Source organism: Lithobates pipiens, unplaced genomic scaffold, assembly GCF_037356315.1.
Source record: "Lithobates pipiens isolate NorthernLeopardFrog02 unplaced genomic scaffold, aLitPip1_a1.2 Scaffold_18, whole genome shotgun sequence".
In the NCBI taxonomy this organism is placed as follows: domain Eukaryota; kingdom Metazoa; phylum Chordata; class Amphibia; order Anura; family Ranidae; genus Lithobates; species Lithobates pipiens.
Window position 1 is genome coordinate 153563736 of NW_027507758.1, and position 17169 is coordinate 153580904.

The window sequence follows — 17169 nt, forward strand, 5'->3', positions numbered from 1 at the left end:
CCCCACACAGTTAAAAACACGCCCCTAGGAACACTTAACCCCTACACTGCCACCTAGTGGTTAACCCCTTCACTGCCAGTGACATTTTTACTGTAATCAATGCAATTTTATAGCATCGATCGCTGTATTAATGCCAATGGTCCCAAAAATGTTTCAAAATTGTCCGATGTGTCTGCCAAAATGTTGCAGTCACGATAAAAATCACTGATCGCCACCATTACTAGTAAAAAATTATTAATAAAAATGCCATAAAACTATCCCCTATTTTGTAGACGCTATAACTTTTGCGCAAACCAATCAATAAACGCTTATTACAATTTTTTTTACCAAAGATATGTAGAAGAATACGTATCAGCCTAAACTGAGGGAAAAAAAAAATTTTTTATATATATTTTTGGGGGATATTTATTATAGCAAAAGTAAAAAAAATGTGTTTTTTTCAAAATTGTCACTCTTTTTTTGTTTATAGCGCAAAAAATAAAAACCGCAGAGGTGATCAAATACCACTAAAAGAAAGTGGGAAAAAAAGGACGCCAATTTTGTTTGGGAGCCACGTCACACGACTGTGCAAATGTTAGTTAAAGCGACGCAGTGCTGAATCGCAGAAAAAACACTCTGGTCAGGAAGAGGGTAAATCCTTCCAGGACTGAAGTGATTAATTCTGAGGCGGACCTGCTCTCAGAAGGAGGTTGTCTAGGTAACCCACGATTGCGATCCCACGTTGCCTCAACAGCACCAGAATTGGAGCTAACACTTTGGTATAGACTCGGGGTGCTGACGCCAGGCCAAAAGGGAGAGCCACAAACTGATAGTGCTTTTCCCTGACTGCAAATCGCAGAAACCTCTGATGCCTGAGGCATATGGGTACATGTGAATACATGTCCTGGATATGCAGGGATGCCAGGAAGTCCCCCTGATGGAGTGCAGCGACCACGGAGCGAACTGATTTCATCCTGAACCTTTGCACTTTCACAAAGCTGTTTAGGGCCTTCAAGTCCAGGATTGGACGTACCCCTTTCTTTTTGGGGACTACAAACAGATTGGAGTAGAATCCCTGAAACCTTTCCAGCGTTGGTACATTTACTATCACTCCGCGCAGTAGCAGGTCCTGTACAGGGCTTCCCGACGAGCTGGAAGTAGAGGTATGTTGGAGGGAAAAAATCTGTTTGATGGACAAGAAAGAAACTCTATATTGTATCCCGATGAAACCAGTTCACAAACCCACTGGTCGGACAGTAGAGAGGTCCACCGGGCTGCAAACTCCCAAAGGCAACCTCCCACCCGAGAGTTGGGCGGGGGCAAACCTTCATGTGGTAACATTTTTGTTCGCAGACTAGTTTGGCTTGCGAAACTAGGGACGTTTTTGTCCTTCAGCAGGCACCTTGTGGGACTGGGAATGCTTACCTGCAGACCCGGGAAGGCAAAAAAGACGTTTCTGAGCGGAAAAAGAGGGCCCTTGTCTATGGCATGGCTCCTTACCCTTCCTGGACTGTGGGAGCAACATGCTCTTCCCACCGGTAACATTTTTAATAATGTCACCCATCGAAGCTCCAAAAAGCCTCTCACCTTGGAAAGGCAAATCCGCCAGAGCTTTTTTAGATGCCTGGTCCGCAGGACCAGCATTTCAGCCAGATCAGGCGCCATAGCACCACTGCTGATACTGATGCTCTAGAGAGAAGGGGGACCGTATCCAGGGCCGCATCACAGACATACTTAAGGCCATGCACCACCTGGTCTGCCAGCTCTACGCAGACCGGGGGAGACTGTTACTTCTCCAATTCACGGTGCAACAGCTTTGCCCATTCAGTAAGTGTCTGTGACACCAAGGCCCTGGCCAGCACAGGTCGTAACGCTGACCCCACTACAGTAAACATGGACAGGGCCACTGCTTCGGCCCTCCTGTCATCAGGATCCTTGAAGGCAGGAGTCGCTTCTACTGGAATCGCTGTTACTTTATTTAACCTGGATACCAGGGGGTCAACGACCGGAGGAGACGTCCATTTTTTCAGGAGGCTCTCCTCAAAGGGGTAACGCACCGCCATTCTTCTTGGGACTGAAAAGGCCCGCTGCGGACTTCCCCATTCCTTGTAGATGAACTTATCAAAATAAGTCAAATACGGAAACACCTTAGGTGTGCGGGCCGGTTTGCGGGACCCAAAAGGGACCGCCACCTCAGCAGAGGTTCCTACTGCATCTTGTATTTTCAGGGTGCAGTGATAAGTGCTCCTATTAGCTTTTTCCTGTGCTAACCTGGACACAGAGTCATTCTCACTGTCCGAACGGTCCTGGACCGCATCCTCTGACACGTCAGAACAGGGGCTGCCAGTCACCGCGGGACCCGAGTCTGAATCAGAGCTCTCCCCAGAAGATGGGGGGTAGGGGCTGGGGGCGTTTTTTTACCCCCCTTGCGCCCATTTGCCACTTCCACCCTGGCAACAAAGGTCTCCAGGATCACCGACAAAGCATCCATAGGCACCGCATTTTTTGCAGGTGAGCCGGTTGCAATAGCAGGGATGTCTGGGGAAGGAGTGCCATCTTCTGATGCCATGCTGACCCTCACTCGCCTGCCACAACTTAGGGACTTAAGGCAAGGTACACAAATCCCACTCTCCTAGCTGCTCACAGACTGAGGGGCCCCTTCGCAGGACTCACCACCCTGACCGAGTGCTGCGCTGTGCTGCCGCTGACTGCTCTGCCCTGTTTCAGTCACAAAGTGCTCAGAGTGAAAACCGCGCTGTTCTGAGGTACACAGACCCAGTACTAGAGGTAAAAACGCGCTGGGGCTACAAGAAGTCCTTAGTACAAAAATTACCAAGAAAATGGCAGCCGAACCTTCTAGAAAATGGCTAACAGCCATACAATGCATAAGACTGCAGAAAAATGGCCGCTGCCTCAGCAAAATGGTAGCGGCCTCTCCTGAGGTAAATTTACTCAGGCACCTCAGGCAACAAAGACGGACCCTAACAGCCAGTGCAGCCCTGCCAAAGCTCGGAGCCCTCCCGGAGGAACCCCGGCCTGGGTACATACATCGCACATCATGCCCAGTCACACAGCGGCCCCAGCAGGGGGAGGAGGGAATGAGGGAGAGAGGAAAGGGAGAGTGATAGACTCCCCTAGTCGACCTCCCTGGGAATGCCCAGCTGCTCTATCCTGCTGAGACAGGGAGAGTCATACTTACCCTTCCTGTCGGGATTGCTGGACGCATTCCACCACAAATCCATCACCTGAGCAGTACAGGATGGCTGCTGGCCACAGCACACTGTGACACTGACAGCAGTAGCCCGGTCATATGTGTGCCCCGGAGCATATAACTCACCGGCCACCCCTAGAGCAGAAGGGGCATGTTGTGGCTGACTCAGCGTGTAGCTAGGGTCTGCTCACGCTCAATGGCCAGGCTGGGGAGACTACAAGGATCTATATTATCCAGCCTGTCACCCAGCTGGCTGTTGATAGTAGATCACAGGAACAAAAATTGTAGAAAAAAATGAAAAAAATGCCTGGACCAATGGTCTCCTCAGGGAGCCAAGTCCTTCTACTACACTAGTCAGAAAAAAACTGAGCTGCAGGAAGCAGAGTGAGGGGTTATAGCCAGAGGGACCCTGGGTGGTGCTGTGCAGTCTTGCTGTTTTTACATGTGTTACTTGTTCTGCCTAGTCCTCTCATGAAGTAGCGTGATAACCCTAAGGTCAAGAATTAAAGGAGCTGTGACCATCAATGAGTGAGCAGATAAGTCTCTCCACTTATTATATGAAAGAATCGGCAAACTCTGCAATAGAGATGTCAGAGGGGTTGAATCGAGATCACAATTGTTTAATGATTAATTGTGCAGCTCTAGAACAAACAGGGGTTAAAATGGGCTCTATCAAAAAAATAAAAAAAAATAATAAAACAGTATTGCCCTTAGTACTTTAAGTAATGACAAAGTTATCACAGAATCAACAGACCCATGGCATAGCTGAAATGTAAAAAATGCTCTGGTTCATAAGAGGTATGAAAGGTGAGAGATCAGAAGTGTGTAAGAGCAGAGGGTCAGGGTCTAGGTGGTGCATAACTCAAATAATCCTTAAAAATGTAACGGTGTAGACTTTTCAAAAAGTTTAATTCAAATCTCATCTCAAATCTTATCTAATTTCAAAATATACCCATCCTCAGAGTCAGGCTACATTCACACTGGTGATTAAGGCCCGTGAAAACTGTAGAGGCAGTTTTTGAAGCTAGTTGCAGTTATTCACGACTTCAGCCATTACCTGCAGTGATCGCTGCTGGGCGCACTTTGTGTGCGCAGGTAATTGCTGGCTGTGCAGAGAGCCACAAACAGATGCTGTCATTATAGTGAACGGGGCCGGAAGCAACACCTAGAAGCTGAGAGCTGTTGAAAACTGCAGCAGAAAACAGAAGGTTCCTGCAGCTGCAATTCGTAACAGTTCTAATTGCTGGTTGGAATGTAGCCTCATTGTTTAACTATTACCTAATATTGTGGCTAAAGAATTGCTAATGGAATTACAGACTGTAACAAATATCAAAAAAACTGGAGGCACACCTTAACTAAAGAACTAACACTATACAGAATGGTTGTTCAACCTGCGGCCCTCCAGCTGTTGCAGAACTACCCAGTTTCCCCAATTCCCATCATGCCTCTGCCTTTGGGAATCATGCTTGTAACAGTCAGCCTTGGAATACCTCATGGGATTTGTAGTTCTGCAACAGCTGGCGGACCTAGGTTTGCCACCTGTCCAGGTTTCACCCAGACAGTTCAGGTTTGGAATCATACGTCCGAGTTTTAGACTGCCTGAAACCCGGACACATTATTTTGATTGGACTATGGCTTCCCAGCAGGGTTGCTGGCTGCAGTTGTCTAAGCTGAGAGTGTATGTTACTCTTTCACAGTACCTAAAGCCAGCATTAACAAACCCCGCCTCCCCCAAATAAGCACACAAACGGGAGAGGAGAGAGGGCTCAATCTGCACCTCTTTCCCCATCCCTACTCCCCTGTGTCTGCCCACACTCCAAATTTCCAGCCCCAACTTTCCTTTTCTGAGGCATAGTGCCAGAGATTGCAGTCCAGCAGCCTCAGATACATCTAGATGAAAGGTGCTGACTGCCAAGGGGTGAGTGAGCTCACCACCCAGCCCTGTCTGTGACTGAAGTCTCCCCTCTTCTCTATCCTGCTGTATCTGAGAAAGTACACTAAGGCAAATCAGGGTTCTCAGAGCACCCCTCACATCAGAGTTCCCCTTTACACCAGAGGCCACAGTGTTACCCCTTACATCAGAGTCCTCTCCGTACATCAAGAGTTCTCAGTGTTCCCAGAGCATCCCTTATGTTAGAGGCTCCAGAGTTCTCCCTTACATCAGAGTCTGCAGAGTCCCCCCTTAAAGTGAAAGGGAACTCTGCAAGTTCAGATGTAAAAGGTGAACTCTGTGGATCCAAATATAAGGGGGGACTCTTTTATTAACTTCATATGATTAGAAATGTTATTTAATAGCAAAATATATGTATAGTTTATACTACAAAAAAAAAATGCTGTGCGCCGCTAAAGTGTTCGGGTTTGATTTGAAGAAAAGGTGGCAACCCTAGGCGGACCGAAGGTGGTGCACCCATGCTATACAGCCTTTGATCTCTTTATTCCAAACTTGTTAACATGAATCTGACTTTAATATTGTTCTAGTCCTCAGATGTGGTGATTTCTATTCCCAATTTGAACTTTTTACGGTCATGTGATGATATTGGGGGAATTTGAAAAATCCCCAGTGCTGTAGGATCTAGAGATGTATTCTACCAATGTAGATTGTCACTTTTCTATAACTGTTTATCATATGGTCCAGTACTTCATAGATAGGTGCAGGTTCATTTATTTACATGCACTTTATGAACCTTTGGCTTGAGTTCATGTATAACTAGATAACCCCCAGATGACGTCTTCTAGGACGAAACGCATCGGGACTCCACTGCAGCCGAGTGTTTTTTTATTGAAAAGCACTTGATCTACTGTACACATGTGAGTTTACTACCTTTTATTAAATTTCTTTTAAAAACGGAATTACACTATTTGGTCCCTATTTTCCTTTACATGTGTTCAACTATTTTTATGGATGTGTATGGCTGGAGATAATCTACTGCCCAGTACACGAACGGAACGGTTACACTTAAAAACCCCTTGGAAAGTGTACTACTAAAGGAGTCTACACACAAACATATAAGCTTTTGTGATCCTCCGAATGTATATTCGCTTGGATCCAATAGATTTGGTAAGAGTACATCTCGCTTGGTGAAGGGAATACCACGTGGTGCCTGCATGATCTTTATATGTAAAGAAGGTGGATGGTGATTTCTTGCACACCTGTGGATCAGACACAGACATCACATACAAGAGACTCTGCATCTCTGTTTTTTTGGACTTTCTCTCTGTTTGGATTTCTTTTTGTTTTATAAAAATTACTTTATGTATATATATATATATATATATATATATATATATATATATATATATATATATATACATAGTAATTACTATATATATGCGATTTATAGTGAGACTTTATAGGTCAGTCCATTTTTTGATTTATTTTTTCACGCTGTTAATGTTTAATGAACACATATGCACAAGTTTCACATATGAGTATATATTATTTTATTTAAGGATGGTATAATATGCTGGTTTTTAAGCGCTACACTTTTATATAGAACTTATAACGTTGCACTTTCAAATATCCTCGTGGTGTGTTAGCAGCTTACTTTTGTTTTTTTTTGTTTTAAAGGATAGCGCAGTGTCTGTTAGATAGTTTGTGACATGTATAACTAGACCTCAATAAAATAGGTGGGTGTATACCTTATATGACAGATAAGTTACTCACTAGGGGGAGAACCTCTGGGGGAATCCCGCATGGAAAATGATCTGGGGGCCTTAGCAGATGACAGATTCAGCAAAAGCATGCAATGCCAAGCTGCCGGAAGCAAGTCTATTAACATGCATTAAAAAGGGTATCTACTCAAGAGATAAAACTATAATTCAACCACTTTACACAACTCAAGTTTGGCCACATCTTGAGTATGCCATCAAGTTCTGGTCACCAATCCCCAGGAAGAATGTGCTTGAACTGGAGAGAGTTCAGAGAAGGGCAGAAAAGCCAATAGGGAGGCTGGAGGACCTCAGTTGTGAGGAAAGACTACAAACATTAAACTTATTCACCCTGGAAATGAGACACTTAAGAGGGGATATGATAACAATATACAAATCTTTGAATGGTGATTCTAGCATTCAGAAGAAACAATTTAAAGTGGTTGTAAAGCCTGAATGTTTTTTTACCTTCATGGATTCTATGCAGCTACCCCAGCAGCCCCCCTAATATTTACTGGAGTCTGATCCTCATCTAGCGATGTGTACAAGAGTGACTGTTGTCCCGGCTCTCTGCCACCTCATTGGCTCAGAGACTGGCCATTGGCTCCCGCTGCTGTCAATCACAGCCAGTGAGGAGGGAGCGGGTGTGAGGCCAAGCCAAGATCTGTGCGTCTTATTGACACACAGAGCAGGCCTCGGGAGCGAACCCACATGAAAGCACCCAAAGCAAGCGGCTTGCTATGGGGGCACTTGGCAAGGGGAAGGAGCCCAGAGTGCCAAAGTTTTTTAGATTTATTTTTTGAAATGTAAGTCTATAGTATTACTTTAGCCATGTTTCTAAAGAAGGAACGGAATGAAGTTGAATGAGAGGGGTTCCTTACTGTTATAGCGGTAAGGATGTGGTGCTGTCAGCAGGGACTGTAGATAAATGAAAAAAACGTTTCTTAGCAAAAACAATATAAAGGGATATGGAAAATGGTACTGACAAAAACAGACACACACATACTTGGGTTAAACTGGATGGACTGGTGTCTTTATTCAACCCTGCCAACTATTTAACTATGTAAGACATCTCTTTTTTTGTATCAGTCTTTCTGGTATATAGAGGTACATTGCATTTCCTATAACTACATGGGGGTTGTCCTCCTTATTTCTACCCTCAATTTTATTTAATTGGTATTACTGGCGTGTTTGATGTTGTAAATTGTTTATAATTATGCTTTAATTGTTTGCAGTGTATCAATGCTTACCCCATCCTGGCCACTTCCACCTCTATGATTAAAGCGGAGGTCCACCCTAAAGTGGACCTTACGCTCATTGGAATCCCCCCCCTCCGGCGCCACAATTGGCACCTTTCAGGGGGGAGGGGGGTGCAGGTACCTGTACAGTACAGGTATCTGCACCCACTTCCGGGATAGCTCTCTGCGAAAAGGGACGTAGATCTACGCCCCTTTCCGAAAGTCCCCCGCTGCCTGCTGGGAAACACATAGATCCCAGAGGCAGCGGGTCCATCCTTATTGCACAGCGCGACTCGCGCATGCGCAGTAGGGAACCGGGAAATGAAGCCGAAAGGCTCCACTTCCTGATTCCCATACCCAAGATGGCGGCGGCAGCACCCGAGAGACGATCGAGAGATCGGCTTCAGGTGCCGACATCGCGGCGCGCTGGGCGGGTAAGTGTCCTTATTTTAAAAGTCAGCAGCTGCTGTATTTGTAGCTGCTGGCTTTTAAAAAAAAAAACGGCGGAACTCCCGGCGGACTCCCGCTTTAAGCCCTTCCGGGTGAAACACGTTAAAGAGGCGTGGTTACAGGTGGAATGTCATCTAGCCAGTCAAGTGTAATTAAACACATATAGAGTTTGTCTATATAGAGGTCATCTGTGTGTGGCTTCCCTTTACTTGCTATGGATCTGACTTGTGTTGCTCAGTTTGTTGGGACCTGAACTTAACAAATTGTAATTAACATAGAACCAGTTAGCAAGTAACCAGTGTGATTGTTCTAACTATTCTTTAGAAAACACTGAACTAAATCTATATAAGTATATATTACAAACTCAGAAAAGTACCTTCCATTGCTTCCAGGCTCCTCCCAATCTCCAAACGCTTTTGTTTCTTTTGCGGCTTTGATCCAACTTTCTGTTACAAGGTGGCTATGTTGGTTTACCATCATCCACCACTCGCAATAGTCCCAATGTATGTAGGAAAGTAGTCAGCTATTCTTGCTCAGTCTCAAAATGAACTATAGACTATGGGCGTTCTAGTGTGCATAGAGCAGTGCACATGATCACAACTAACATTCACTTTATGCTCCAAACAAGCAGAAGTGAGGAGAAAAAGGGAGAGGTTTGGCAGCTCATGGAAGACATTAAAAAAGGAGGCAGAAAAACACAGTAAAACTATTTCATGAAAATAAATTACAAGGCCATTGAATAGTGGGTGACTTTTTCAGTGCCTTGAAAAAGTATTTATACCCCTTGAAATTTTCCACATTTTGTCATGTTACAACCAAAAACATAAATGTATTTTATTGGGATTTTATGTGATAGACCAACACAACGTGGCACATAATTGTGAAGTGGAAGGAAAATTATAAATGGTTTTCAAAATTGTTTACAAATAAATATCTGAAAAGTTTGGCGTGCATTTGTATTCAGCCCCCCTGAGTCAATACTTTGTAGAACCACCTTTTGCTGCCATTACAGCTGCAAGTCTTTTTGGGGATGTCTCTGCCAGCTTTGCACATCTAGAGAGTGACATTTTTGCCCATTTTTTTGTATTTTTTATTTTTTTTTGCTAAATAGCTTAAGCTCTGTCAGACTGGGTGGAGAATGTCTGTAAGCAGCAATTTTAAAGTCTTTCAACAGATTCTCAATTGGATTTAGGTCTGGACTTTGACTGGGCAATTCTAAATCATTCCATTGTAGCTCTGGCTGTATGTTTAGAGTTGTTGTCCTGCTGGAACGTGAACCTCCACCCCAGTCTCAAGTCTTTTGCAGACTCTAGCAGGTTTTTTTCTAAGATTGCCCTGTATTTGGCTTCATCCATCTTCCCATCAACTCAGACCAGCTTCCCTGTCCCCGCTGAAGAAAATCATCCCCACAACATGATGCTGCCACCACCATGTTTCACGTGGGGATGGTGTATTCAGGGTGATGGTTTAATTTTCCACCACACATAGCGTTTTGTTTTTGGGCCAAAAAGTTACATTTTGGTGACATCTGACCAGAGCACCTTCTTCTACATGTTTGCTGTGTCCCCCACATGGCTTGTTGCAAACTGCAAAGAAAACTTCTTATGGCTTTCTTTTAACAATGGTTTTCTTCTTGCCACTCTTCCATAAAGGCCAGATTTGTGGAGTGCACAACTAATAGTTGTCCTGTGGACAGATTCTCCTACCTGAGATGTGGATCTCTGCAGTTCCTCCAGAGTTACCATGGGCCTCTTGGCTGCTTCTCTGATTAATGCTCTCCTTGCCTGGCCTATCAGTTTAGGTGGACGGCCATGTCTTGGTAGGTTTGCAGTTGTGCCATACTCTTCATTTCCGGGTGATGGATTGAACTGTGCTCCGTGAGATGATCAAAGCATGGGATATTTTTTTGTAACCTAACCCCGCTTTAAACTTCTCCACAACTGTATCCCTGACCTGTCTGGTGTGTTCCTTGGTCCTCATGATGTTGTTTGTTCACTAAGGTTCTCTAACAAACCTCTGAGGGCTTCACAGTACAGCTGCATTTATACTGACATTAAATTATACACAGATAGACTCTATTTACTAATTAGGTGACTTCTGAAGGCAATTGGTTCTACCAGATTGTAGTTAGGGGTATCAGAGTAAAGAGGGCTGAATACAAATGCACGCCACACTTTTAAGATATTTATTTGTAAAAAAAAATGAAAAAATTGATCATTTTCCTTCCACTTCACAATTATGTGTCACTTTGTGTTGGTCTATCACATAAAATCCCAATAAAATACACTTCCATTTTTGGTTGTAACATGACAAAATGTGGAAAAATTTTAAGGGGTATGAATACTTTTTCAAGGCACTGTATGTATTATTTTTGAAGAATATTGTTTAGTGTCAATTTAACTTAAAGTGGTTCTTCAGTCACTTTTCGAAAAGAAAAAATGCAGCTGCTGTCTAATATTTAGACATTCACCTGTCCCAGGATCCAGAACTGTCAGCACCCGGCTGGTTTCTTCACCGGGCTTCAGTCCCCAGCACTGGCATATTAACTGTAGGCAGCCAGCTGTGACTGGTTGAGGCTTCATAGCCAGCAGCTCACTGCGCATGCGCGAGCCGCATTGCGCTATTTGAATGGTCTTGGAGCTTCCTGGGACCTCTGAGGGGGTGCAAATTTCCGTTTTGATCGCCATGGTGATCTGACTAGAAGTGGAGGAGCAGGATCATGTCTAAACCAGATATCTGATTCCCCCCTCAAAAAAAAAATTGCCAAATGCAATGGGGGGGGGGGGGGGATTGATGTTGTGTGGGAGGTAAAGTTGAACTTTTGGGTGAAGTTCAGCTTTAAGGCTATGTTTCCACTGTTGCGTCCCCAAAGTCACGTGATTTTGCCGCAACTTTTTGCTACGATTTTTTGCCCCAACTTGAAGCAATGCCTGTGTATTCTTGAGGTCTATGGACCTCAAGTCGCATCAAAGTGGGACCAAAGTAGTGCAGGGACTACTTTGAAGTCGCTGCGTCTTGAAGTCGCACAGATATGAACGGTACTCATTGGAAATCATGGGGTACAACTTGTCATGTGACTTTTCAGTCCCAAATCTCATGAAAAGTCGCACTAGTGGAAACCTAGCCTAAGCAAAATTAGTTGTGGTTGACTAATATTACACATAGCTCTTTGCACTGTTTTTTTTATTTTAACAAGACAAAAAGCTTGCCAAGCCCAAAACTTTACAAGTACCAATCAGAAATTATCTTTCAGACATCTTCAGATATCTTCTCAGATATCATATATCTTTATTTTATTTTCTGACTGTTCTAAACAAATGAACAACAAATGCGGTTGGTTACTGCACACTGTGCACAGCAATACACAATACCACATTGAGTTTACTGTTATATATTTCATCCATGTATCTGCCTGTCTAGCACTAGAAAACATTTGACTTCAAGCTGAACTACATCCTTACAAAGTTTTACAGGCTCCTTTCCTGTACTGAAATGGCTACTCTGATTTCACTGCACACTGTGAGCTTCTAATATTGTGCATTAGAAGCTGCAGCAAGTCAGATACAGGGTTTCTTATTTCTTTTTTGCACATACTGTTCACCATCATACCCTCCACACTTTATTTCTGCACCTACTGCTCACAGTCATACCCTCCGCACTCCTCTCCTGCACATACTGCCTGCCATCATTTCACATTTCGCTCACACACCTACCACCCGCCTGATTCCCTGCACATACTAACAGCTGTGATCCTTTTCACACTCCTCACTCGCACATATTGCCAACCCATTATACCCTCCATATTCCTTTCCGGGGCATACTGCCAGCCATCATCCCTTTTACTCCCTGTACATACTGCTTGCCTATCATATCCTTCACACTCCTCTCCTGCACACACTGCCCATTATTATAACCTCCACACTGTTCTCTTACACATACTTTTCTCTTGTACACATTTCTGTTCTGTACATACTGCCCATGTAATACCCTCCCCACTCTTTTCCTGTACATATTGCCCACTATCATACCCTCCACACCCCTCTCCTGCACATGCTGCCTGTGCAATACCATCGACACACCTCCCCCTGCACATACTGCCCACTAGCATACCCTCCACACACCTCTCCTGTACATACTGCCCTCTATCATACCCTCCACACCCCTCTCCTGTACATACTGCCCACTATCATACCCTCCACACCCCTCTCCTGCACATACTGCCCTCTATCATACCCTCCACACCCTTCTCCTACAAATACTGCCAACCATCCACACCTCTCTCTTGCACATATTGCCCTCTATCATACCCACCACACTCCTCTCCTGTATATACTGACAACTATCATACCTTCTACGCCCCTCTCCTGCACATACTGCCCTCTATCATACCTGCCACACTCCTCTCCTGCAGATACTGCCAACTAGCATACCTTCTACGCCCCTCTCCTGCACATACTGCCCTCTATCATACCTGCCACACTCCTCTCCTGCACATACTGCTGACTATAATATGCTCCACACCCCTCTCCTGCACATACTGCCCACTATCATACCCTCCACACCCCTCTCCTTGCACATACTGCCCACTATTATACCATCCACACTCCTCTCCTGCACATTCTGCCCACTATCATACCTTCTACACTCCTCTCCTGTACATACTGCCCACTACCATACCCTCAACACTCCTCTCCTGCACATACTGCCCTTCATCATACCTTCCACACTCCTCTCCAGCAGATACTGCACACTATCATACATTCCACACTCCTCTCCTGCACATACTGCCCACTATCATACCCTTCACACTTCTCTCCTGTACTTACTGCCTGCTAACATACCGCCACACTCCTCTCCTGTACACATACTGCCCATGTAATACCCTCCACACTCTTCATCTGTATATACTGGCTGTCTAATACCCTCTTCTCCTGCACATATTACCCATTATAAAACCCTCCACACCCCTCTCTTGCACATGCTGCCTGTGCAATGCCCTTCACACCCCTCCCCTCCACATGCTGCCTACTATTATACCCTCCACACACACCTCTCCTGCACATACTGACCATTATCAAATCCTCCACACTCCTCTCCTGCACATACTGCCCATCATCATACCCTCCACATCCCTCTCCTGCACATATTGCCCACTATCATACCCTCCACACTCTTCTCTTGCACACATTGCCCACTATCATACCCTCCCCACCCCTCTCCTGCACATACTGCCCTCTATCATACCCTCCACACCCCCTTCTGCATATGCTGTCCTCTATCATATCCTTCACACTCCTCTCCTGCACATACTGTTGACTATCATACACTTCACACCCCTGTCCTGTACATGCTGCCCACTATCATACCCTCCACACTGCTTTCCTGCACAGACTGCCCACTATCATACCCTCCACACCTTGCTAATGCACATATTGCCTGTGTAATACCAACCACACCCCTCTCCTGCACATACTGCCCACTATCATACCCTCCACACTCCTCTTCTGTACATACTGCCCACTACCATACCCTCAACACTCCTCTGCTGCACATATTGCCTACTATCATACCCTCCACACTCTTCTACTGTACATACTGCCTGTGTAATACCCCTCGCACTCTTCTCCTGCACATGCTGTACACTATCATACTCTCCACACCCATCCTGTGCACATACTGCCCACTATTATACCCTTTGCACACACCTCTCCTGCCCATTATCATGCCCTCCACACCCCTTTCCTGCACATGCTACCATCATACCCTTCACATTCCTCTTTTGCGCATACTTGCCCACTATCCTACCCAGCACACCCTTGTCCTGTACATACTGCCCATGTTATACCCTCCACACTCCTGTCCTGTACATACTACCCATGTAATACCCTCCACACTCTTCTCCTACTCATACTGTCTGCCTGTCAAACCCTCTGCACTCCTCTCCAGCACATACTGCCAACCATTAACCATGTCACACTCCTCTCCTGCATAAACTACCTGCCGTCAAACCCTCCACAGCCCACTCCTACACATACTGCCCACTATCATATCCTCCACATGCTGCCTGTGCACTGTCATACCCTCCACACTCTCCTCCTTCACATACTGCCCACTATCATACATTCTGCACTCCTCTACTCCACATGCTGGCTGCTGTCATACCCTCTGCACTCCTCTCCTGCACATACTACCCACTGTCATACCCTCTACACTCCTCTTCTGCACATACTGCCTGCTGCCATACCCTGTGCACTCCTCTCCTGCACATACTACCCACTGTCATACCCTCTACACTCCTCTTCTGCATATACTACCCACTGTCATATCCTCTACACTCCTCTTCTGCGCATACTGCCTGCTGTCATACCCTCTACACTCCTCTTCTGCACATACTACCCACTGTCATACCCTCTACACTCCTCTCCTGCACATACTACCCACTGTCATACCCTCTTCACTCCTCTTCTGCACATACTGCCTGCTGTCATACCCTCTGCATTCCTCTCCTGCACATACCCACTGTCATACCTTTCACACGCCTCTCCTGCACATACTACCCACTGCCATACCCTCTAAACTCCCCTCCTGCACATACTGCCAGCCATCATCCATTTCACACACCTCTCCTGCACAAACTACCCGCCGTCATAGCCACCACACTCCTCTCCTGCACATCCTGCCCACTTCTCTGGCATTGTGTACGATATCCCTAACCTTGTACGCTTTTACCGGTAAATATAATAAATGCTTCTTATTCCCTGGCCTTCAAGCATCAGACATCTTCCTATCCCATTCTTCCATGCTGTGGATACACAGAAGCCCCCCCAACCCATCCATCAGTCCCAATTCCTAAACATCTATTAACATTTTCCCGTCGTCTTGGCCATGTACGATGATCAAACAGGGATATTCCAGGACAGACGGGCACATCCATTAGGCGCTCCTCTAGTTTAATTGCAATGCATTACAGAAGACATAAATACTACGCATATCTCCTCCCCCCCCCCCGTGATACACTAGGAAATCGACAATGACCTTAATTCACCGTGAGCGCGTATACAGATTATTGATTATCACATGTTGGAATATTAGTGGCTGGCAGGAGGCGGATGGTAAAGATGATGGGCTGTACCGCACCCAGAAATAGAAATCTATAGGTACCATAGGTAGAAGTTGTTTTTTTTTTTTTTTCCTGGACGCACGCCTCCCTTTTCTGCTTTTCTTTCTCCTCCTCCGCCGCCTCCAGTTCTCACGTTTTTCTAATGTTTCCTGATGATGGGGATTGTGAGCCCCCCTCTGCCGCTCTCTCTCTGGCTCCCTCCCCTATCTGTTGCAGCTGCTAATATCTGCTCCTCATCCGTCCCCAGCCGCTGCTGGTGTGATGCTGGAGGAGCAAATCCGGCTACTGCAGCACCACACAAATGCACAATCCCCACATGCCACACTGCCCACTGCCATGCCATCTACACATGGGGAGGGGGGCTGCAGGAACAGCACATGCCCCATCACAATGAATGACAAATCACAACATGCATGACAAGAGACTGCCAGCAACTGCACCATTCAATGCACTTTGCATGGACTTCCTAGATATGGAAGTGATGGGAAAGGTAAAGGTGGACAGGGATGACAGGGGAGGAGAAGAAGGAGGAGGAGGGGGGGAGGGGAGCTGTGCTCTTACCCACTGGCTTTGGATGGGGGTCTGCTGCAGCTGGTTGCCTGCTCAGGGCTTGTCCAGGGAGAAGCTGGCTGCTCTCTAGCCGAGCTGTATTCTTGCCATTCGCCCAGCTTAAGCACCCAGCCGGCAGGAATAGAGAAAGAGAGAGAAGCATAGAAGATAGAGGGAGTAATAGAGTGTGAGAGAGAAGGCAAGGAGGAGGGGGTGGTGGAGAAAGGGGGGGGCGAAGCACGGATGCTGCGCGCATGCGCTGCCCGAGCAGCAGGGGAGCTGCAGAACATCCTTTAGCTAGAAGGTTACAACCATTTCTACACATCCTTCCCCATTCAGAACGCTGCTGCTGCGGCCGCCGCAGGTCCCTTCCCCCGGACTCGGCATAGGTAGCCGAACGTGGGAGGGTTTTGTAGTCAGAGTCTGTCAGGAAGAATCCAACGTTAGAGGCTCGAGGATGGAGCGGCAACATGGCTATCGCTTCAGTCAGAGCCCAGTCACTGAAATCTCAGAGAATGCAACAAATAAACATGACGAGTGAATAGGAGGATGGAGGCAGAGCTTGTGTTAGAGAGAATTCTGTCCTCCTCAAACATCTAATATGTATAGAAAGTTCTAAACATGAATAACAACGCTTCATGCATGAAATTTGGATTTCTCTCATCTGCGTCCATTTTATTTAGACACATTTCACACTGTGGAGTTTTTCAAGCGTTTTTGCGCAAAAAAAAAAAGTGCCTGAAAAGCTCACGAAAACGACTTCCCATTAAAATCAAATGGATGCTTTCGCATTGGCGGGTAGGTGAAAAAACTCCCGTATGCAGCATCTTTGGAGCGCTAAAAAAAAGCTCCTCAAAAGTGCACCTCTCCATTGAAATGAATGGAAAGCGCTAGTTTTAGCGGCGCTTTCCTGTCATTTTTAGCGTGTTTTTTTTGGGCGCTAGTGAGGTGCTTTTAACCCCTGCTAGCGGCCG

The 17169-nt window shown here is 45.8% G+C and overlaps 1 protein-coding gene across 2 annotated transcripts in view; it reads right to left on the reverse strand.

Annotated features, from left to right (window-relative positions):
* Positions 1-16350, reverse strand: part of RGS17 (regulator of G protein signaling 17) — a 195388-nt gene extending 179038 nt beyond the window's left edge. For both annotated transcript variants that reach the window (XM_077486289.1, XM_077486288.1), the window contains exon 1: positions 16208-16350. The gene's annotated coding sequence lies outside the window, so the exon portion shown is untranslated. The remainder of the gene's footprint in view (positions 1-16207) is intronic.
* Positions 16351-17169: the final 819 nt, after the last annotated feature.